This window comes from Magallana gigas, chromosome 1, assembly GCF_963853765.1.
Source record: "Magallana gigas chromosome 1, xbMagGiga1.1, whole genome shotgun sequence".
Classification (NCBI taxonomy): Eukaryota; Metazoa; Mollusca; class Bivalvia; order Ostreida; family Ostreidae; genus Magallana; species Magallana gigas.
Window position 1 is genome coordinate 19,638,997 of NC_088853.1, and position 24,710 is coordinate 19,663,706.

The 24,710-nt window shown below is 32.7% G+C and overlaps 1 long non-coding RNA gene across 1 annotated transcript; it reads left to right on the plus strand.

Annotated features, from left to right (window-relative positions):
* Positions 1–16,288: 16,288 nt before the first annotated feature.
* Positions 16,289–22,877, plus strand: LOC136273258 (uncharacterized). Its single transcript, XR_010711472.1, has 4 exons — positions 16,289–16,593; positions 18,557–18,630; positions 20,160–20,247; positions 21,783–22,877. It is a non-coding gene; the product is annotated as an uncharacterized lncRNA (long non-coding RNA).
* The last annotated feature ends 1,833 nt before the right edge of the window (positions 22,878–24,710 follow it).

Here is a 24,710-nt window from a genome sequence, read left to right on the forward strand (position 1 = left end):
AACTGTCCTGTCATTGTTGGAACAAATATTTTGAGAATCTGTAGAGAATATTTTTCACATGTGTCTTGTCAGTTGCCAGAAACCTGGCAGTTGGCAATTGACAGTACACAGTGCAGGTCATTCTCTGTTAAGGCAACCACTAAGAGAGATATCAGTCTAGAACCATATCAGTCAGTTGTTGTCAATGGTGTAGTGAAAGGAATTGACAAAAATATTTCTACTGTGGTAACTGAAAATTCACAGAAAAATGACAATTATACTGTCTGTCAGAGAGTATTAACCCTGTCACAAAGTGTCAATAACCCCAAGATCAAGGTCAATGTCTGTAACATTTCAGCTAAAACAATAAATTTAAAACATGGGTCAATTTTGTGTACAGTGCAAGAAGCAAAAGTCATTGATAAGGTACCTACAGGTCTATCAAAGGGAGACAACTCTGAAAAGGTAAATCCTATAGAGTTGGGTGTGAAAGTTGATATGACATTATCTGAATCAGAGTTAGATACTGTTAACAAATTGCTGAGAAAATACAGTCATGTTTTCTCCAGAGGTCCAATGGATCTAGGGAAGACTGACATAGTAAAGCACAGTATAAAATTCGAGGATGAAAATCCATTTAAGTTACCTTACAGGAGAATACCTCCTGGTATGTATGATGAGGTTAGAGAGCATATCAAAGAAATGCTGCAAGCCGGTGTCATAAGAGAGTCCAATAGCAATTACTCGTCTAATGTAGTGTTAGTAAGGAAAACAGATGGGTCTCTTCGGTTTTGTATCGACATGCGCGTCCTGAATTCCAAAACACGGAAAGACAGTTACATGCTCCCACGTTTTGATGATGTCATTGATACTCTGAGTGGTGCTAAATATTTTAGCAAACTGGATTTACGATCAGGATATTGGCAAGTGGAGATCGAAGAGGAGGATAAACATAAAACTGCATTTTCGGTAGGTAATTTTGGTTTCTTTGAATGTAATAGGATGTGCTTCGGTTTAACAAATGCGCCAGCAACATTCCAGAGATTAATGGAGAAATGCATTGGAGAGCTTCATCTCAGAGAATGTTTGATTTTTTTAGATGATATCTTAATATTTTCAAAAACTTTCAAAGAACATTGTCAACGACTAGAAAATGTTTTTCAAAAATTAGCAGACCATGGATTAAAACTGAAACCTTCCAAATGTGAACTTTTCAAACAGTCAATTTCATATCTTGGACATGTCATTTCAGAGGCTGGAATCTCCACTGACCCAGAGAAAGTTTCTGCTGTGGTGGAATGGCCAAGGCCCACTAATATCAAGGAATTGCAACAATTCCTAAGATTCATTGGGTACTACCGCAGGTTTGTAGAGAACTTTGCCAAGATTGTTGCTCCACTGAACAACTTACTGCGTGGACATGAAACCAAGACCAGTAAAAAGCAGAAGAGATATGGAAGGAAGAACCATAAACCAGTGCCATGGAGATGGACGGATGCAGAGGAAATGGCTTTTACCATCATAAAAGAGAAGTTAACGTCTCCACCCATATTAGGTTTTGCTGACTACTCAATGCCTTTTGAGTTGCATACAGATGCCAGTTCCAAAGGTTTAGGAGCAGTCTTGTATCAGAACCAAGGAGGAATAAAGAGAGTGATAGCGTATGCCAGCAGAGGACTCCGACCCAGTGAGACGAATTATCCGGCACATAAGCTCGAGTTTTTGGCGCTTAAATGGGCTGTGTGTGATAAGCTCCATGACTATTTATATGGGAACCAGTTTGAGGTCATTACGGATAATAATCCTCTTACATATATCTTTACAAAGGCCAAACTCGATGCTACAAGCCAAAGATGGGTAGCTGCTCTTGCTGACTATGATTTTAGAATTTCTTACAGGAGTGGACACCTCAATGGCGATGCTGACGGATTGTCACGCAAACCAGTAGTCTTTAATGACACAGTGAAAGCTATCTGCCAGTCAGTTATGGCATCCGTACCATATTGCCAGAGTGTAACCATGGATGCGTCTCCTTCATCGGCCGAGGATGAGATGAATTCATGTGATACATTCACTCTCAATGACTGGAGACAGGAGCAGTCCCAAGACAAGGCTATTGGGCGAGTTATAGACATCATGAGAAGTGGTTTAAGACCAAGGGGAGAAAGTGTCAAGAGGGAACCCTTGCAGGTGCAGAAGTTACTCAGAGTGTACAAGAAGTTGGAATTGATTGAGAGAATCTTGTACAAAACCTCTTCACATGATGGTCAGAAGATAAAACAGATAGTATTGCCAAAGTCCCTGAGAGAGGTAGCACTACGTGGCATACATGATGATGTTGGACATCCAGGTAAGGACAAAACATTGTGGCTTGCTAAGCAACGGTACTACTGGCCAGGAATGGAGTATGAGATCAACCAGAAAGTGGAATCCTGTGGCAGGTGTATTTGCAGCAAAACTCCAGTCCGACCTACAGCGGAACTTGTTCCTATTGTTACAGACCCTGAAACGTGCTACTACACCTCTGAAACGAACCGTACCGTTCCGTGCAGGAAACGAACCGTACCGTTCACAAAACGAAACGTACCGTTCACAAAGCGTACCGTACCGTTCACAAAACGAACCGTACCGTTCACAAAGCGAACCGTACCGTTCACAAAGCGAACCGTACCGTGCAAAAAGCGTGCAAGATAATTTATGCAAGACCCGCCTCCAGACGGACAAAAAAGCGTACCGTACCGTGCAATAAGCGTGCAACTTCCATATACGGTTTATTGACCTAATGTCTTTCGATGAATACGGACGGAGATTAACGTCGACCAGATAAGTTCAATATTTTTCTAGATTTTTTATACGGGATTAGATAACATATACTAAGATTTAAAACTGTTATTCTTATTAAACAGTCACAAAAATAGTTCCTTTCTTAGACCGTAATCATTTCTTTGTTTTTCGACAAAACTTGCATCGCCGATTTCTTAAACATTGTAAACTATTAACGTTCACACAATTCGCGGTTATACTATTTTGATTATTTTTATGAAATGTTTGAAACATTGGGTACATACTGGACTTTACATAGCTTTAAGTGATTCTTGAGAGAGAGAGAGAGAGAGAGAGAGAGAGAGAGAGAGAGAGAGAGAGAGAGATCGTTAATCGAAACGTTAAAAAAGTAGCGTCTGTTTAGAAATATATATACACTATGGCTAAATAAGGGTTGAAATATATATATAATTTTATATCCATTTTAAATTAAAAAAATATGTCGACTTAAATTACGCAGACCCAGAAAATGTAAATGACAACCATATATTACCGGTGACTCGAGTGATTTGTTCTTGAGCTATTTATGTACCAATAAATAAACAAAAAATCACTCATACATGTATGATAAATTGTAAATAAATACATGTACAAAATCTTAATAAATTAAATGCAAGCATTGAACGGGAAAAAGTACACGCATTCCATAAAATAACTTTCAACTTTATTTCCCGCATATCTGGTAATGGCGTCGTGATTTCACATGAACAAAAATCGCTCGTGCGAAACACGTGTACAGAAGCTGATCTTTGGTTCTATACACAACAGGTGTTAGTGTCTTTCTTTGGTTTTTAGCAGTTATTGTACTTTACAACTAACTCTGTATATTTGGACGCTTAAACAGGTGTACATGAGATGCCGGTATTCACACCTTTCCACGGACACCTGCAAGGTTACTCATCACAATCTGTCGTGTGTATAGTCTGAATATATCTTACTTCTACTTTGTTAGTTTCATGGCTTTTTTTAATCTCTAAAAAACAAAAGAACCATCCGTAGAAATGGACACAAACAACTACACGTAAGACTATCGGCGCGTGGAACAATTCAGCGACTCTATACGTGCGGGATTTTCACATATTAACTTGCGATAAAAATATCATTTACCGGGTACATTTATGTACCAAAAAATGATTAATTACATCATAAATAGTAGAATGAGATAACAAGTACATGTAAGCACAAACACAGCTCTTTTAAAATTTATTTTCAATCTAATATGTGTGATGTGAAATAGCGTCGAAATTTTAACCGTCGAGATCAATCTATACGTACATCGTCCACTGTACAAACTTTTACTCACTGTGTTGAAATCGTTGTGAAAACCATGAGTCTTAAATAAATGAATTCAATTCATACAAATAAAAATCTAATAATTCCAAATGGTTTGCACACAATCACATACACCCTCAGAGAGAGAGAGAGAGAGAGAGAGAGAGAGAGAGAGAGAGAGACTTGTGTGTTGATTGTAATACTTAAATTAAAGTTTTATCACTGAACTTTATTATTTCGCTTTAGGTTTCTATAGTTGGTCATTTTAGCGGGATTTTATCTAAGGACTCCACGTGCTTCGCCTGTCAATCAGTTTAAGTATAACAGTACAGATCACGCCATGCGCCGCGTGCTACTTGGCTCCTCCTATGTGGCTAGAAGAAAATTATCGAATGAAACGTTTTTGTTTTATGTTTTCTAAAATCCCTATTGAAAAGAGTGTTCCTATTTTAAATTATTCAACAATAATTTCTCTCCGATTTCAAGATTATAATTCATGTACTGGCGATCAGAGTCGTTTTCCCTCGCTGTCGTATTATTTTTGTTACATGTACTAGATAAATTCTTATATATTTTTCACTCTTAACATTCATTTGTTGATTACCGGGTATTTTTTGTGTCCTGTTTACAACAAGTATATGTGTAAAAAGGTAAATAAAATATAAACAGGTTAGTCAGCATTTGTAAAACGTCAGCTAAATCGCATGCATACAGTGAAGAGCGGACACTTGTTCAACAGAATGATAAATATCGCCATTATATAAATAAAAGTTATTGACTTGTTGTGTACATCCAGTTGTGTACATATCGTATGAAATATGTTACATGAACGTATATAGTTTAACGGAAAAACAAAAACTAATAGTCATATTTTGACTATACACGCGATCTTAGTTCAGATAAAAGAGGCGATGACGGGTTAGATGTAGGCATGATCTATGTATACAAACAAGTGCAGAAAATCATAGAGTCAATATTTAAATGAATAAAAATTCGTGTCAAAAAACTATATAACAGTTGATTTCAAGATTTCTTAACTGAAATTCATTGTTTATCCTATCATTAATTTTACATCGTCTATTCACTAGGGCAATCGGCGATCGGCAATAGTACGGTGCTACAGTAGTACGCAATGAAGAATGATCATACGAATTATGAATAATAACAACTAGCCGAGAATCAAGACAACGATAAAGGAAACTAAAAAAATATCGGAATAAAGTCGGGGCAATTTATCATAGCAATTTTAAATGGATTAGAAGTATTTAATGACTTCAACTCAAGTACTTGTATAGAAATGAAAACTTAAGATGCTTTGTAAAATTATCGACAGCTCGCTGAATTAACAAAAATACATCGGATTAAAGTCAAACAGTTCTTTTAATCCATCTTAATGATTACAATAATCTAAATTAAATACTTATAATAACAGACTGATCAAAATTAAAATTACTCCCGCTTCCCGGTTGTCACTGAGTACACGGTTCACGCAACGTATCAAAAACGGGGGAACGGATGGTCGTTATGATTTTAAATAGATCGATTGAAATACTTTTGTAATATATCATATAAAAAAAGAAAAATTCTTGTTATAATTACCACCTTGCTGAAGTAGATCGGGCAAAAACTAAACAAAATTATATCGAGAAAAATCAAAGCGTTCAGGCCACGCCTACCTCATTAATAAAGCGCGCAAACCGTTCACAAAGCGTGCAGCTATTTTTAGCAAAACGTACCGTGCAAGAAGCGAACCGTTCCGTTCACAAAGCGTATCGTACCGTTCACAAAACGAACCGTACCGTTCACAAAACGAACCGTACCGTTCAAAAAGCGAAACGAACCGAACCGTGCAACTGGTGTAGTAGCATGTTTCAGGGTCTGTACGACCAAACCTATGGAGTTAGTATGTATAGATTTCCTTACTTTGGAACAGTCGAAAGGTGGATACGAGAACATTCTGGTAATAACCGATCATTTTACTCGGTTCGCCCAAGCTATCCCCTGTAAAAATCAAACTGCACATACAACAGCTAAAGCATTATATGAAAATTTCTTTCTTCATTACAGTTTCCCAGAGAAAATTCACAGTGATCAGGGTAGGAATTTTGAGTCGAATGTAATTAAACATCTTTGTAAAATTTTAGGGATAAAGAAATCGCGAACAACTCCTTATCATCCCATGGGAAATGGTTCGGCAGAACGTTTCAATCAAACTCTTATTAGGATGCTTTCAACATTAACAGAGGAACAAAAGGCAGATTGGAAATCTTTTGTAGCACCACTTGTTCAAGCCTACAATGCCACAAGGAGTGATGCCACAGGGTATACACCACATTATCTTATGTTCGGATGGCATCCCCGTTTACCAATTGATGTTTTCTTTGGTATGGATATTAACAAAGAGAAAGGAGATCATCCAACCTATGTCACCAAACTCAAGGATAGGATGGCATCTGCCTATTCTTTGGCATCGAAGGAAGCTAAAAGAATTGCCAACAAGAATAAAGAGAACTATGACCAGAAGGTCAAGTTTGCCAAACTTGAGGTTGGAGATAGGGAGCTTGTGAGGAAAGTAGTAATTCAAGGAAAACACAAGTTGGCTGACAAGTGGGAATCTGAAGTCTACACTATTCGGAGTATTCCAAATCCTGACATCCCTGTCTTTAGAGACAAGAGTCAATCAGGGGAAAACATTAAGACTTTGCACAGGAATATGCTCTTGCCATTCAATGCCATTCCCCCTGAAAACATTGGAATGTCTGCAGCACCAGTGTTGAAAAGGAAGAGTAGAAGTCAGGATGCTGGTAGATTATGTGCAGAGGACAGTTCTGATGATGATAGATCAGAAGACAGCTCAGAATCAGATTCTGACTCTAGTAGTTCAGAAATCAAAACAACCAGAGTACTTAGGTCATCAAGAAACCCAGAAACTTCACTGTCTTCTATAAGACAAACTGAAATTAGCAATATTGAGACCAATACTAATCATGAGTTTTCTTCATTTCAGAACTCCAGTGTTCCAGAACCTACCGGTACCTTGAATCGGACAATTATTGATAATGAAATCGATGAAACGACAAGGTCATCGGGTCGAGTAGATGATACCACGGTTGAACAGAGTACTAGGTTATCAAACCGCAACTCTCTCGTTTTTCCGCGACGAACTGCCAGAATTCGAAAGCCTCTTGATCGCTATGGAGACTGGACTAGGTAGTGTTTTTATCCCGTAAACTGCTTTTATGCTTCATGATTTTATGATGCAGTTTTCAGGTTTTTTAAATTCAATTCACATATCATATTTTATGCCAACTCTCAGGGTAGAAAAAAAAATATACCATTATAAAAAAAAAACAAAAAAAAAACAAACAAGTTCCCTGGTTTTAAAATTAATCACTATTATTTTCTGAACTATTTGATGTGGATGACTCTTAGTTTTTAATGCCCTTGTTTTCTTAATTTTAAGGGTCCCCAATTTGCATTTGTGTGTCATGATATGATGATTATCACCCATTTATTGTGTTGTTGGTCCTGCTCTGATATTAGTTGTAAAACTGTAATATTAGTGTTGTTGTGGGATTTACAATATCTGAAGAGAAAGTTATCTTCCTTGGGAGATTCTAGTGTGTTCAGGGTGGTAAATTGTTATTTTGATCTCGTGCTCAGTGTTTTTGATGTTTCACCTTTGTGATCAGACTGACTGAGGCAGCTGAATCATTTGGTGACATGTGTATTGGCTTAATTTTGCAGAATTTGAGTTTTCATTGTTTTGCTATATTCTATTACACTGAAATTATGTTGTTTTATTTTAATGTTAAATCATATTTCCTCTTCATGCACAATGCATTTGAGTTTAATTTCGTGAAATGTCAGGAGACATTTCAATGAAGAGGGGGAATATGTAACCAGGTATATAATTTGTATATTAAATTACAGCGCTAGCGTGTTTGATTGGTATACGTGTTTAGAGTGTATGATTGTATGAGAGTTTAATATCTGTAACGTGGACAATGACAAGACTGGACAATAGGGTCACATGACTAACTCTGCATGCACCCTTCCCCGCCAAAATCTTATACCGGACTGGCACTCTCCGCCTAGCCCTTGAACGGGTCAGAACTATAGCTGTATAGCAATATACGTAAGCATAAGGATTGTTTGTCCCGGTAAGACTTAATGTAATAAATTAAAGTCATTCTAAATTGTAATATAACTGTTTCATTTCGTTGTCTAATGTGTATGTTTGTCTGTGTCTAATTGTCTTGTCATTTGTGTATATTCTGTGTTATTTGTTTTATTACGAAATTTCAGGTTTATTATGTATTAATAAATATATAACAACGACCCAAGCTTGGCTTATTTCGACCACTGGCTACACATATATATCGAGCCGCTTAATTGTGATGTCGTATTTTTACAAGAGACACATTTTATATCTGAAAAAGAATATATTTTTAATTCAGGCTGGAAAGGTACATCTTTTCATAGTTTTTCTACTTCTTCACACAGTAAAGGTGTTTCAATTCTGATAAGTAGCAGATTGCACTTTACATTACTAAACCAGCATAAATCTGCAGATGGCAGAATTATACTGTTGAATATAGAACATGATAGTAAAATTATTACACTTTTTAATATTTATGCACCTAGTTCTGAGAACGATCGGGTTGATTTTTTTTAAAGCAATATGAGCTGTATTTTTTAGAATTTTATTTTGCTGCAAAAACCTGCTAGTATGATAAGTCTGTATATAACTTAAACTTTTATGATAAATAAGGTTTGAAAAAATCATTAATTTCTGTCAAAGGAAATACTTCTCTTCTATGGAATATATAGCAAATCAATTTTTGTACAGGACGACAATAATTCAATTTTGCTCCAAATTAGGTTTCTTAACGGCCTTTTCCTCAAAAATAAGGCTAACAGAAATTTAAATACCATGATATTTTTGTCATTTTAGTAGAAAAGAACATTTTAGTAAAAAAAAAATTCAACATGAAAAATGCAGCTCATATTGCTTTAAAAAGTTTCAAAATGGATTTCAAAGTATTCTATTAATAATGAAAATGTAATTCTTGTAGGAGATTTCAACTGTTCTCTATTAAAAGATAAAGATAAAAAGTTTAAATAGTTTTAAAAATTTACAAAACCATTTCGATTTTGTTGATCTTTGGGCAAAAATTAAACCAGAAAAAATGGTTTCACTTGGTGTGATGGTAGCGACACCGCAAAAAACAGAATAGATTCTGTTTTTTAACGCACTTTTTTATATAAACCGGAAAATATATACTTACGTAGGCCGCCGTCCGTCTCAAATGTAAGAATGAGCGACCACATTGCTTTAATTTTTAAATGCGAAATCTCCTCCAATAGCAGGGGGAGGGATATTGGAAGCTAAATACGTAAGTTGGTTTTTTTGATATTCAGTATTGCAAAATTATCAACGATTTTTGATTGAATTTACCAGATGATATTAAGCTAGAGATGAATCCCAAAATTAAATGGGAATTGATCAAACTTAAAGTTAAAAATTTAAGTATTAGTTATTGTAAAGAAAAAGGCAAAAATATGAAACGGAAAATCAACATCATTTAAATATTAATATGATACGGAAAAAAGAATTAGAGAATGAGTTAGACGCATTACATGAAATTAAATCAAAAGGAGCACAAATAAGGTCAAGGGCCAAATGGATTGACGAGGGAGAAAAAAAATTCATCCTACTTCTTAAAACTTGAAAATAAGCATCAATCAAAAAATGTTATAAATAAAGTTAGCAATGCAGGATCGACCTTTGTAAAGACTAACGATATTTTAAATGAACTACATGTATGTAAGTTCTCTGAAAATCTTTATTCCTCAAAAGATATACCGCTAAATGAAATTGAATCATATCTTGCCCAAATAAATACATCCGCTGTGTTGTCAGAAAATGATAAAAAATACTGTTTTCCCAACATGACAAGAATGCGCAGAAGCTGTAAATGGAATGAAAAATAATAAGTCACCTGGAATAGACGGTTTACCTGTTAGATTTTATAAGATGTTTTGGAAAAATATCCGGAATTTTCTATATGAAGCTATATCCCAAATTTATATCGAAGAAGAATTAACTTCTACACAAAAATGTTCAGTACTTTCACTTATACATAAAACGGGGAATTAGATAAGTTAGAAAATTTCACTGTTTATTACCTTATTCTCAATTCAATTTTTATATGTCACAGAAAAGTGTCGGGGGCATTGGGGGAGACAACTCCATCTTCATTCAATTTTTTGTATGTAAATTTTAGAAAAATCTTTGCTGCGTAAAGGTGATCGAACACAGACCAGCCGAATAAACAAACCGATTGAAAAGTGAAACACCTTAAAAGGGAATTGTCACGATTTTGTTATAAAATCATAATTTTAATGTAAACTATGATTCACTAAGGCATTTTATTAGGCAACCAAAATTCGAGTGCCGTTCGTTCAGTAATAAGCGATTTACAGAGCTTACACCTCTTTGTTTATACATTTTGAATGTTAAGTTAAAATTCCAGTTTAAGACCTAAAACTAATGTGTTAAACGTTAGGAACGTTATTTATGCTTAAAATGAATAAGAAGATAGAAAAATCAGTTTGAAAAACACTTTACTGTTTATTTAACCTACAGTAAACAAAAACAGAGCATGAGCCTTGTTTACATGACACAGAATTGTGAGACCTGTATCTGACTAAAAATTACAGAAAAGTCAATTTGCGATGTTGACATTGACAGAAATACTAGAATGTGTAATTATAAACAATTCAAATCCATTTTCATTCAATTAGAGTGATTATTAATTTTAGCAATTATTTTTGTTGGTATATCATCATTCGAAATCCTATTAGAAAAATGGATTGTTGAAAATATAACTTGATTATCTTTTATGTCGTACGATTGAATTATGCTTTTTTCCTCGATTTAACATGCATATGTTTTAAACATTAAAAGTAAAACGAGCCACATGGTTTATATAATGTTTCATACATCACTCTCATTCTGTTTTCTCCTTTTCTCGGTCAATGGTTGGTAGCAAGATCATTGAATGGAGTTCCTTTAGAGTGAGGATAGTAAAAACATATTATTTGACTACATTGTGTTGTTCTAAGTCCAAATACTGCATTTCAAAACAAATGGGTTTTCACTCATATATAGTTTAAGAAATCTAAGTTAGCTTTTACTTACAAAGACAAGCTGGTTAAGTTACAGTATAATTAACTTAAATTTATGCATATGAATAAACAATAAAGAAAGCTTATAAAATGCAATAAATATAATTAAACCAATTATTAATTCTAACTTTCTTTCAATCCGTATCAATCTTTAAATGCTAATCAGAATTTAGCAAATGACATTTATAATTCCTTCATAAAGTAATAGCCATTATAATTATTTTATAGAGTTTTCGTTTGACATCATCTTCGCTAGCCAAGGTTTTTTGGTCAACTCTGCTCCCCATAAACCCTTGACCTATCTCATTACAGAAAGTCGGTGACAAGTTCTGTTTTATGATTGGCTGCAACTTCGAGTAGCTGATCCAATCACAGCGTTTAAATTAGGCGCTTGTAAATAAACTTTAGAAGAAACACACGTATGATATATAGAGAAACAATCGGTGCTTTTAACAAGTTGATGTGCTCGTGTACAGTTCCCCCCCAACAATGGTCTTACTGAATCTCATAAAAAACGATATATTTTACTGCATTGAACAGAGATTTACAGTGATTTGATAGAATGACTAAATGAGTAAAAAAAAATTTCACCATTCGTTAATAAGTGCCAACTGCTAACATCGTAGGAACTTTACAAAGTGGTTATAACCATAAACAATGTAATTGACGTGTTTATTTGTTACTTTCCATAATCAAACCTACTAAAAATCCATTGAAGTTAGATGGAATGAGTATAACAATTTTTTGTCATCAATAATCCAACACTTCCAATTGCTGACACCAAAGAAACTTTTTCAATTGTTTATAGCCATTATTCATATAAAAGTGACTTGTTTTTCAAAATAAAAACTTTTCAAAGAAATTAAAACAGATCCTAATTTTACAATCAATAATTTCATTTACAAATACATAAACTCAGAATGAATCGTCCTTAACAACATGGAGGTTTCTAATCAATCAGATGTCATAACTCATTTATGATTCATGCATTCTGGTATAATTATTATTAGCAGGAAATGAGAGTTTCAAAGACACTTAGATTATTGGTTGACAGTACCCTCAATACAGCATGTTGTTCGATACTGGATCGATATTAACCTTTAATTTCAATATCTATAAAAAAGATAGATCTTTTAAAATGTTGTATCAATTCTTTTGTAAAACGATTTGCCCTTCCACCATTGAGGCCCCTCCTTATTCACAGAAATCCCTATTTAAACAAACTTGAATCTACACTACCAGAGAATGCTTCAACAGAAGTATCTTTGTTTAATGGCCTATGGTTTTCACCCTACCCCCCCCCCTTCCATGAATCATGATTTCAACAAAATTGAATTCAGTCTACCTAAATATGTATCTACACAACTGCCGACATATCCGACTAAATTGTTTTTGAAAAGAAAAGATTTATAAAGATGTTTTCTTTATTTTCCTTGTAAAAATAGCCCCCACCCCCTTTGACATCACATACCCCTGTGACATGATTTAAACTGACTTATATATATATATTTACTTTACTTAAAAATACCGCAACAAAAGTTTCACCTTTTGTGGCAATATGGTGTTTGTAGAAAATTTATAAACGTTTGTTCCTGTATATTAAAAGGTTAAAATAGCCTTTTATTTGTTGTCTCGTTTTCAAAAATTATACAAGTTTGAAACTATAGTCTAAAAATGCGTCCATATAAGTAACATATTTTCTGGTCGTATTGGTGCCGAGAAGTTTTTAATAGACGTTCACGATATATTTATTATCCTATAATTCAGCCTTTACATATTGTCATCCAACCATACCCCCGGGAGTCATTATTTGAATAATCTTGAATCAATTGCGTATTACCTGAAAAAAGTGTATAAGGCTATAAATACTGTTCATAACTTTACAAAACCTTTGGGAAAAAGTCGATATACTGTAAAACGTCAATTTGAGAGGGTCAATGTCAATAACATTACATTGATACATATCTTTGTACATACATGTATAAAAGCACGTATATTTATTGTTATTCTCTCTGAATTTGAAAGGTCTTCATTATTCATTACATATTTTGTATGATAGATTGGAAACTAACACTGCAAATCATTTTTCTTTTGAAATTGGACAATTTGAGTCACCGTATTGTTAATTGCCAATTACTCAAAATGTTGGAAATATATTTGAATTTCTCATTTGGAAATAGCAGAAGTGGATTGTGTTTTCAAATTAAACAGCATTTCATCAATCTGAAGGAGTAAATTGGTATAATAAGAGGCCTAGGGGCTAAAACAAACTCTTTAGACGGTCTTGTATGAAGTACAAAATGTATTAAAAACCTAGTATAGTATACACATATATTTTTATTAAAAATACTTTTAGAATTTGTCTAACAATATTAAGTTAAATATTGAGCTCTTTTCTTGTTTAAGTTTCGGAGAAAAACATTTTTGGGAGTTGATTTAAATCAACTCTCCTATGCAGTTACTCTGGCAAACCGAAAGTGAAACAGTGTTTGGACCTAAGCACAAATCATCATCGCTGACAAGACTTAGATCTTGAAAATAATAGATACATTCGGTGTTCTGTATGCTGTACCATTGTTTTTCAAAAAACGTATTTATGAATACCTTGAAATAAGTCAGATTTTATATAGTACGAACAATTTAATTGTTGTTGCTTTTTTGTAGTTGTATGTATTCCTACGCCAGAGTTCAATATAGTCTCGTTCAACCAGACGCTCGGCTGTATCCGTAAATCTCCGACAAGCAAAAAGTCTCTCTTGGTAGTCGGATATTAACGGAGACAACCGAGCGTCTGGTTGAACGAGACTAGAGTTCAATATTGCTTGGATCCAGACGTGTACAATTTTAGAAGCATTTCGATTACTGATACAAAGTTTGATGGAATTAATTCTATCTTTAAATATTACACAACATGATTCATATGGGGTTATAAATATGTGCATGATTAGAAACTACTTGCCAAAAATAACATATCGTTGATTTTAAAATTGATGATAATAAAAAAAAATCAACTCTTGACAGTACTTCAGTACTTTGATTTAAAGATGTTGCTCTATTTATTTTAATGTAAAAAAATGACTTCTTCCGCTGAAGCCCAAGCTTACTTCAGGTGTAATGATTTGTACAAATTTGAGACTTCACTACCAGAGGGAGGTTCAACCCAAATTACTTTTTTTGGCTAAAATTTCTCATCGAAGTTTTAAAAAAAATCTTTTCTTTTTATTCCTATCTAAGGATTTATCCCAATTATAGCCCCATCTTACCAAAATGTATGATTTGCACAAATATGAACTTGAACAAAAAGCAAATAGGTATTAGTAAGAGAATTATCTAAAAATCAATATATATTCCATTGCATTGTAAAAATAAATGACATCTCCCCCATTGAGGCCCCTCTCTATACCCTTGAATTTATTTATTTATTTAACAATTTATACAAATCTACAATACCTGAGAATGCCTCAAAAGAAGTTACAGGTTTTTTGGACATATTCATTTCTGAAAAGATTAGTTTTTTTCAAATAATCTTAAATGAAATATACCTTGGTGGTCACGATTTAAGTAAGTAAGATTTTCTGGCCAATAAGTATTTAAAGAAAAAACCCAGATTTTTCTTTCTCTATTCCTATAGACCTCCTCTCCTTTATCAGTCTAGACGGACTCCCAAAACGGAGTCAACGGAAGTTAATTTCTGCAAGCATTTTGGACTCCGTTTTGGGAGTCTACGCATGCGCACTGGTACAAAATATGTCGATTTTTCGATGAAAACAAGAAATCGTCTTGCAAAGTGCTGCATGTGTTGGCAGACTTCTAACATGTTTTAAAAGACCCAGGATATAAATAACTCTCGATCGTATTTGCACGAAATAAGGGTTTATTTGCACTTAAGAAAGTTATTTCTCTTCAAAGTTGGACTTTGGGACGATGCTTGAAAAGTGATATTTTTGTGTTTTGCATGGAATGTAATCGTTAATAAAAGGTAAATTGTATTAAATTTTACTTCTTTCGCATTGTGTTACAATTTAAAATTTACTAAACATACGAATTTTTAAGTGCGTAAACGAAAAACGCCTTGATTACAAACAAAAACTGGTTGCTCTAGCGATGATTAAAAACGTCTTTTTGGCATTTAAAAAATATGATTGGTTGTTCAAAAGCCCAGAAAATGAAACAAATTGTCACTCTAGATACAATAAATCTTTAAATTGAACTGATAATTAACATCAAACAATTATAATCGCTCGCGGCATTTACGATGTTAGGAAACCATGTTAAATACATAATTATTCAAGATAATTGAATAATTTAGCATGAAAAAGATTAAAATGAGACTATACTTTTAACAAACAATGATAAATAAACATATCCAAGCGTTCAATTTATTTCAAAACAGTTATAGTTGTGCGTGATCGAAGTTTTAGGTGAATTTTTCATTTTAAAAATTAATCTTGCGTAATACAAGTAAATGGTTATGAACATATGACATTAATATGACGCATATACGTTCAAAAATGTTCTTGAGTCCTGTCTAGACTGTTTATGGCCTCAACCTACCCATGGGGACCGTTATTTGGCTACATTTGAATATACATTATATAACCTGGTGATTTTCCCAAAAAAATTTAATTTGTTCTAGCCAAATCATTTTTGTTTTGAGAAAAATATGTATATATTCAAACATAAAAACCAATTTTCAATGATAGAGCATTTTCTTCCCTTTATAGATGGTGTTGATCCTTACCTAAACAAACATGAATCATCTTCACCCAATATTGCTTTGTGTCATGTCTTAATTAAATTGCCCTAGTGGTTTGGAGAAGTAGATGAAAATGTGAAAAGTTTACAACAAGATCATTGATGACAACGAAACAGCGAAATTTTGAACAGAAATGCTCGCTTGAGCCTTCGGCTCAGGTTAGCTAAAATATCAATGCTAGAATTTGTGTGCCATGATATTTTATTCATAATTTGCTTTTAGTTTAAACATTTTACTAATAACAGTAAACTACCATCTATTTTAGACCATGTTCAGAATATCGTGTTGGTTTCTTTTTGGTTTCTTCTTTTCAGTTCATTGTCTGCAAAGGCAATTTCTGTATTCCAGATTGGATAAACAAGTGGCCAATTCATCCCTTGCAGTGTTTTTAAGTGGTGCAGCAAGTCTTGCTCATTGTGCAGGACATTGTTTGTTAGACGACTACTGTGTTATGTTTCTTTACAACGAGACGAGTCAACGCTGTATTGGACTACATTGTATACAAAAGGGAAGCTCCTCGTACCATTATGTCGTCCCAGAATCTCTACCATTTCTACACTATGAAAAAGGTAAATCATCATTTCTCATTGAAAATGAATATCCAATTATAATATTCTTTTCTGACAATTTTTATAGTATATTAAGACACAAAATTCGTGAATCTTTAATCAAAAATATACTAATACTGTGGTTTCAGAAATATTCAAGGGTATCTGTTTTCATGGATTCAATGAGAAAAACAGTTTCAGGGATGCATGTATTCGTGGTTTATGATCATATCAGTACAAAATGGTAGTAGAAATAGCATTTGCATTTCAATGAACTTTAATTCAGTGGGCTTAACAGCAAAACTCACGGAAATCGTATTCAAAGAATATTGATAAAACCACAGTTGTAATAACACCCTATTTTAATACTTTAAGGGCCACTTGCAAATTAGTTTAAAATCTTCAAAGTAAAAATGAATGAAAAACCCGTGGAATATCTTATATCGTTTATTAGGCTCGATTTCATTTGCTTAGATTTTATTGATATTCAATTTGGACATGTCCCAAGGTCTCTTTTCTGTAATTTCGTTTTAATATCACTGAACTAATTGTTCAATATTTTTGTAATGCTTGTATTGCATTTATGCATTATAAAATGCAAGGTGTATTAACAAACTTTTAGAAACATGCTCTTCTCATATAACGTGCTATGTAAATCATTTCAAAGTCAGACTAAAAAAACAATTCGTTTCATTTCGTTAGCATCAGTTTCCTTTAGTGTCATAATACGGCAGGCATCAATATTTCGAAATAAGTTTATTTAAGTAATATTTTCATGACATTTATGATAAAAAAGCTATGCAATACGAGGGTTGTCCCAAATTAACGTAGTCAAGTGGCGTTATTTAGTTAATCGAAGACACAGAAAGATAAAACTTGTGCCGCAAAGGGTTTGCATTTAAATTATATTTTCAAACCGAGTATTGTTTGGTATCAAAAAAGTTAAATGAAAGCATGCTAGATCATAAATTCGACACGAGGCGCAATGTCAAAAACGAAAAGTTAAGATCAACATAATGAAATGAAAGTTGCAAGGAGAAGTAATTTTCCAATAAATTTAAATTATAGAAAACAATCGAATTTGTTTTCAATTCTGTTACCACGAAAACGACTTTTGTATGTCAATGTGATTAACATGTTTTGTTTGAATCGGCGTAACTTCTGGTCTACACAAGAAGTACTTCAGAATATGTAAGCTCTGGAAATTTCTTTCACAGTAAATGTTATATCCATTTTCCCCGATAAAAGAATCAATATCTCACAGATTCATACATGTACATGTATCTAAGAACAGGTAATCTTTTGTTGCTTTTTCAACTAGAGTCTCGCTTTTTTATTATGTTTCTTTGCAAAGTATCCTTTCTTTTTCTGAGATGAATTATCAGTTGCCAATACTCTACTTGTTTAGATACATGTACCATAACTTGTCGTTCATACAATAACGAGAATACTGTAAATTCTTAATTTAATGCGAGGAATTTATATTTTCGTAAAATCGCGATGTAAAAATTTCGTCATTATTTTCTGATAGTTGAAAGCTATAAGAACTATGGATAAATGTTCTGCGTTCGCGATTTTATATTCTCGCGATTTGATACAAAATATACATGCAGACTTATCAACGATCTTCTGACAAAAAATGTATAATAACATATTGCATGTAATCATTTTTAAGAAGAAGGAATGCACAAATCTTTTATTTTATTAGTTCCAAAATAAAGAATCAATGTCTTTTGAAAAAGTAAAATAGTTTTGATTAAGTTCTGATTAAATATTGAATCAATTTTAAGAAAACGTAACATGTTTAAAATGTGTGTTGAGAAGAGAAACTATGCAGAAATGTTTTGAACATATTGTTGTGAATCCGATCCTATATTTTCGCTCATAAAAATTATCTGAGAGTCATGCATACGTATAAGCCTATAAGTAACATTTTAAAAGAACTGTCTGCTTTAGCTTATCTTAATGCCATTGTTCTTCACAGACATTAATTGGGTAGAACATTCTGGCCACTATTATTTCTATGGAGAAGAAGAACTAACATGGGCGGATGCTAAGGTATTGTAATATTATTGTTACATGTATTAATGTATTTGTTATAGTTTGTTGTATGTTCAATTTTTTTTTTAAAATTTCAAAAAACATATTTTTCTCTTATTGCATTACAAATTAAAATAACTATTTAAATACTGCAACCGAAGTGTTTGTGTACCTGAAACCTGCTTTTTTATTTAACGAAACTAGTTTAATGTTTTCATTGAAAAATGACCGATTTTAATGGGTTTTTTTATTGCAAAAAAACAACAACGCACTCTTGTTTAAAGGTGAACCAAATCATTTGAAATAACATAGGGTATTCAGTTTTCAGTATCAATTTGACAACAACTGCATTTTTGAAAAACATAATTTCTTTAAAAAGGTTGTTGTTTTTAAAAAACGATATGCATAAAAAGAAAATATCAAAGAGCATCCAGTCTTGTATAATGAAACTGTGTTACAAAGGTACAGTAATGATCAAACAACGTAATATTGCCGTCAAAATAGGAAATTGAAGTACACTAATATACAGAGACAATAAGTGATAGAGTCATTAAATACGCCCTTTAACCATTTCAATGGTTGTCTGTTAGGAATTGGATTATAAGAGGAAATAGTAATTCACGCCACGTGCCAAAATCTGTTTCTATGAAGTGTCGTGGGGATATAGAGGTAGCTTAGATCACTGGGATAACATCATCTACATTAAGCAGATACATTTCAATGACATAAAATTGAAGGGTTTCAAAGACTCGGTAAAATTTATTAATATTTTCTATATGAAAAATGACAACAACAAATCATCTCAAAAATCTATATAACAAAATACAAATCCAAAGCAGAGCAACACGGAACTCTAAAAAGATAGAGGTATGATCAGGTGCCTACATTTAGAAGGATTTAGCATACTCTGCTGAACAGTCACACCGACCGTGTGCTCTTTGTCGCAATCGGGAAAATATGAAATCAATATCATATTAAAAATTAATCATATTTTGTAATGTTCTGGTACATGTATTCACAACAGGGACGCAGTGACATTCAGTTTTTAAAGACATATAAGTAAAATAATAGCCTCAAGGTAGATAACGCGTGTTTATAAAAAAAAGGAATGCTAAATTAGAGAATGGATTTCACTTAGTTGACCCTATCATTTCACTTAAAATACCCTGTTAGAACTTCAAGTTTCTTATATTCTATAATAGAGAATATATCAATTATTTAATAAATGTAAAATTTGATACAATTTGATATCTAAATTAGTTAATGACTTGTTCCGAAAAATTTTACTCTCGTAGTTTTAAAAAAAAATCACCTCGTAGAAAGAAATAAAACTCTTCACGCTGAATTTTTAAAGATTTTTTCTACGGCTTCTTGCTGTATTAAAATTGTCCCTGGTTTCCTATTTTATTCATTTTTGGGAAATGGTTTTTTTTTTTTAATTCTTGAGAGTATTTGGTCATAGAGTAGCTAATGTAATAGTAAGGTATTTATTCAGCTTATTCCTTAATTTCATTTTTTTTCTTAAATGTTTGATTTTTGATTAATAGCTAGAATGCCAGAAACTATGTGCATACCTGGTAGAAATTGAAACTCAAGAAGAATCGGAATGGTTGGCGGCTACATTCATTATGAAAGGTAAACCACAGTCATGTTACTTAGTAGTAAAGGTAACTTGATAAGTCTAATCATTAAACAGACATCATAGTGTTGGTGTTTTGAAGGAACAAATCGCACTTAAAAGAAACAAAGATACAGTATTAACATGATATTTCCTTGTACCATTCTAAGGGAAAAACCTTGTAAATAAAAAAAAGCTTAATTATTTCTGTAAAGAACTATATATGATATGGGTCAAATTTGTCTCCCATAACTCGCCATTTTTAAAGTGTTTTGGATACAATAAATTTTTATATGATTTGCTAGAAGAGTTGTTATAGAATATGTTTTTCAGTTACATTCACTGGCAGTATATGACATCAGAAGTGATGCTATTTTTATGTCAATCAAAATCGGTCGAAAATTAACATTTTCCTCTATCTTTTTACGCATGGGAAATACAGAGCGACGTTTTAAACAAGGAGAAGTTTTTAATCACTTATTAATCTGGCTAGATACATCTCTGATGAAAATATTTTGTTTGTTCATCAAGGTTATCTTACCGATGTCATATTTCTAAATTGTATACACTTGAATCAAAATGAAATTTATCCAAAAAAAAATCACATATATCTGTACAAATAGAACAAAGAATTACAGGAAAATAAGGGAGTTTATTTTATGATGTCATTTTAAGCCCATATCAGATATAAACCTTAGAGATAAGAATTCATTTAATGTTGCTTTAAACAGAGAATGGTTTTACATGGTAAACTTGTGTTTAATTTAAGATAAACACAGTAAAAGGTCGTGATTTTATCATTTTATTAATATATTTAAGAAAAATATTCTATTCTTGTAATTAAAGCTTTGATTGAAGCATATTTAAATTTTAGAATTTTTTTTTTCGTTTCATTTTACAATATAATGAAAGGATATTGAAAGGATACCTTTATTACAATATAGATAAACATGTGAGATCAAATTTCTGTTATATGACAACAAATATTGGTTTCAGAAAAAGGTACGAAATAATATATGTTCAAAAAATAATTACTTATAGAAAAAAATTTGGTTTATATGCTATGTTCTACCTAAAAAGATAGACAAAGTTTAGCTTTTTTTCTTTTGTTAACAAACAACGAGTCTTATTCTTGGTTTACAGATGTGTTTAATTGACAGAAGATTCTGTTAAATATCGCTGCTTTATGATAATGACTAATATTAATATTTAAAAACATAAAACAAGGTTGCATTGCCTTTCACATTAAGCATTACTCTTTTGTAAATAGTATGTTAATATATTTACATTTGTACATTGCTTTATCTAAAAACATAAACAATGCTCAGTGTTTCTTTTCAAAACGAAATGAAATGTCTCTGTGTTTCGCTGCAAGACAACATTTTTTTCTAACATTCAAAGTTTGTTTAATCATTTTAAATGTCGAAGAAACGCATGCCTCCCATAAATTGCTTTTTTCAAACTATGTCTTTGATTAAATATTACCGTCAGCTTTTTGACAATGCCTTTTAGCTAATTATATTTTCAAAAGGAATTGATTATAAAATTTCAGATAGTTGTCCTCCTAACGTTTACACAACATGCTCAGCTTGGACCAGTGGGAATGACCTTGACTCTGAAGGTCAATACGTGTGGGACCACTCGAACACGACAATCGGCTTTTCTTACTGGCAACCAACAGAGCCAAGCTTAGGCGCCCCTGATAAGGCTGCGGTTCGTGACTGCATCGACGTGTTTAGAAATGGGAAATGGAATGATAGAGTGTGTACTCATTTAAAGCCATTCATCTGTGAAAAAAATGCGTAATGGTTAGACCTCCTTATAAACAGATCTAATTATATACAGATTATATACAGAGAGGATTTCCTAAAGATAAAACAACAGAATTGATTGACTTCTGTTTTTAACCTGCATTACTTTTTTTAATGCAAAGTTGTGTTGTTCGTTTTTTCCCGAATACAACGAGGAGCACACGGCGAGTGTGACCGGTCAGTAGAGGATGCTCACTTTTCCTAGGCAGCTGATCCTACCCCAATTTTTATGATCGGCTTCGACCGATTACTGTTGTGTCCATATGAGGCATCCGGCAAATGCTTCCACGTGCGCACACATTCCGCCTGCATAAGTAGTTCTTATAAAAACTTGAAGTTTGGTTTAGTATTTATATAACATTTTACTCAGTTTTATTGCAATTCATTTACCTTAAGAGATGCAAACATACCTAAAATACAGTTCGACCTGTTAATTCAAGAATGCACATTTTGTCTCACGCGTAAGAATCTCGATCGAAATATTCATTCAGTAATGCAGTTGACCTCGATGAACTGACCTCAATCATAGGAAGATGCTCCATGAACTGACCTCGATCTATTGATGTTGCATAATAGTAGCTAGGAAGACAGCTTGATTTATATACAAGGTTACGTTTTAATGCGACCTCAATAGCAAGTTATGATGGCATTCAATGTTTTTGAGTCGCATTAAATTATTTTGATACACTTTTTTTCTTTGTGTACGTGTTAATGCTCTTTGAAGAGCCCTACTCAGTATTCTAAAGAAGAAGAAGAAGATACATTAACATTTAATAATTACGTTAAAAATTAAAAACTAGACAAGGAGTTTACGAACGGCTTTCCCCAAACTTATTTCACAATTAAATTTGTTGACGGTTTATAATGATGAAATTATGGTGTACAGATTCAAAATATTCTATATTTTGTAAAAAAAAAAAAAAAAAAACAAAACAAAACAACAACAACCCAGTACTTTTTTAATTTTTTTACATCAAACTGATCATGTTGATTGCTTCTAGCTATCAATATATCATTATTGCCGATCATTCCTTTAAAAGGAATACATGTTAGAGGTCTGTGTTGCTTTGCTATGAAGTTGCAATTCGTTTCATGGATTTTTTAGATGGTTGACAGTCTGTTATTGACATTTTCTTTTATCAATATGCTAACATTTTATTTTTAATCTGAGGACAGCCAGTTGGCAACACATCGTTTGAAAAAAAACGTTAGTAAATGCATATTATTTAACCTTTTTTCTGTATAGTATTTTTGGCGGAAATCAGCGTCTGCTACACGTATATAAACTATACAACAGCCTCTTTTAAATTCAACAATATATACCATTTTTTCAGTTATCACTGTTACTAATTTGCGAATAGAAACATACTAATTCATTGTTTTAGTTTCTTTATAATTAAATTATGGTACATGCTAAATTCATGTTGAAGTCATTCAGCGTAAAATAAAAAAGAAATCCCTAAAACTTTCACCCACTCAAAAATACAAATTATGTTTGATTGACCATTTTATGGTTTAATGAGGAAGCTTTTAATTGCATCATTAAAAAAGGGAGGCAAGATTTTATAACCAGCATAACTGCTAATGGATATGAAAGAAAACGTGCATTGTTTTATATTGTACTTTTGTGTTAACGTAATGTTATAGATTATTAATTTTTGCTTTTTACCAAATATGTGAGTACTGGTAAAGTAGGTTTTATTAATTACAATCACATTTTATGAACATGAGATGTGAGAGAGTGTAGATGTGAAAAAAGATGTTTTTATTATACATGTACATGTATTCCATTTGTTCTTTTGAAAATAAATGTATTAAACTGAAGCTTATTAATTAACAATAGTTATTTCGTTAATTTCGTCGACTCGATATATCCAAGTGAACTTGAAATAAAAGATAACACAAAGTCTGTGCTATCTGTTTCATATTTAGATATTTTAGTCGAAATGGCCATAGGTGTAGCCTAACAACAAACTTTATGAAAAACGTGATGACTTCAATTTTCTTAATAGGCAACTTTCCTTACTTATGTAGCAATAAACCTTCATCACCGCATATGGTGTTTTTTGTCTTTCAGTTAATTCGATACACAAGGGCATACTTTTCGTATGTACGGTTTCTAAGGCTAGGCAAGCTACTGACAAACAAGTTGATAATCAAAGGACTAAGGTACTGACAGGAGTTGATTTTATCGATTATCATTTATTTTAAAATCAACTTATCTTGCGTGGCAATTAGTTTCTAGTCTGTATTCAAATTACACACTTTCTTGTAATATGACTTTTTATAAGACTTTTCCGATAAGAGTTTAAAAAAACTCCATATGAATCATCTTGTGTAATATTTAAAGATAGATTTCAAACTATGTATTAGTGGATCGAAAGAATTCTAAAAATTGTGTTGATCCAAGCACTATTAATATCGAACTCTTGTCTCGTTCAACCAGACGCACAGCTGTCTCCGTTAATTTTCGACAAGCAAGAGAGCCTCTCTGTTTGTCGGAGATTTACGGAGACAGCCGAGAGTTTGGTTAAACGATATTATATTAAACTCTGGTGTAGGAATACATGAGACTACAAAAAAAATCTAAATTGTTCGTATTATATATAATCTGACTATTTTCAAAGTGTTTATAGATAGGTTTCCTTGTAAAACAATGCTACAGCATA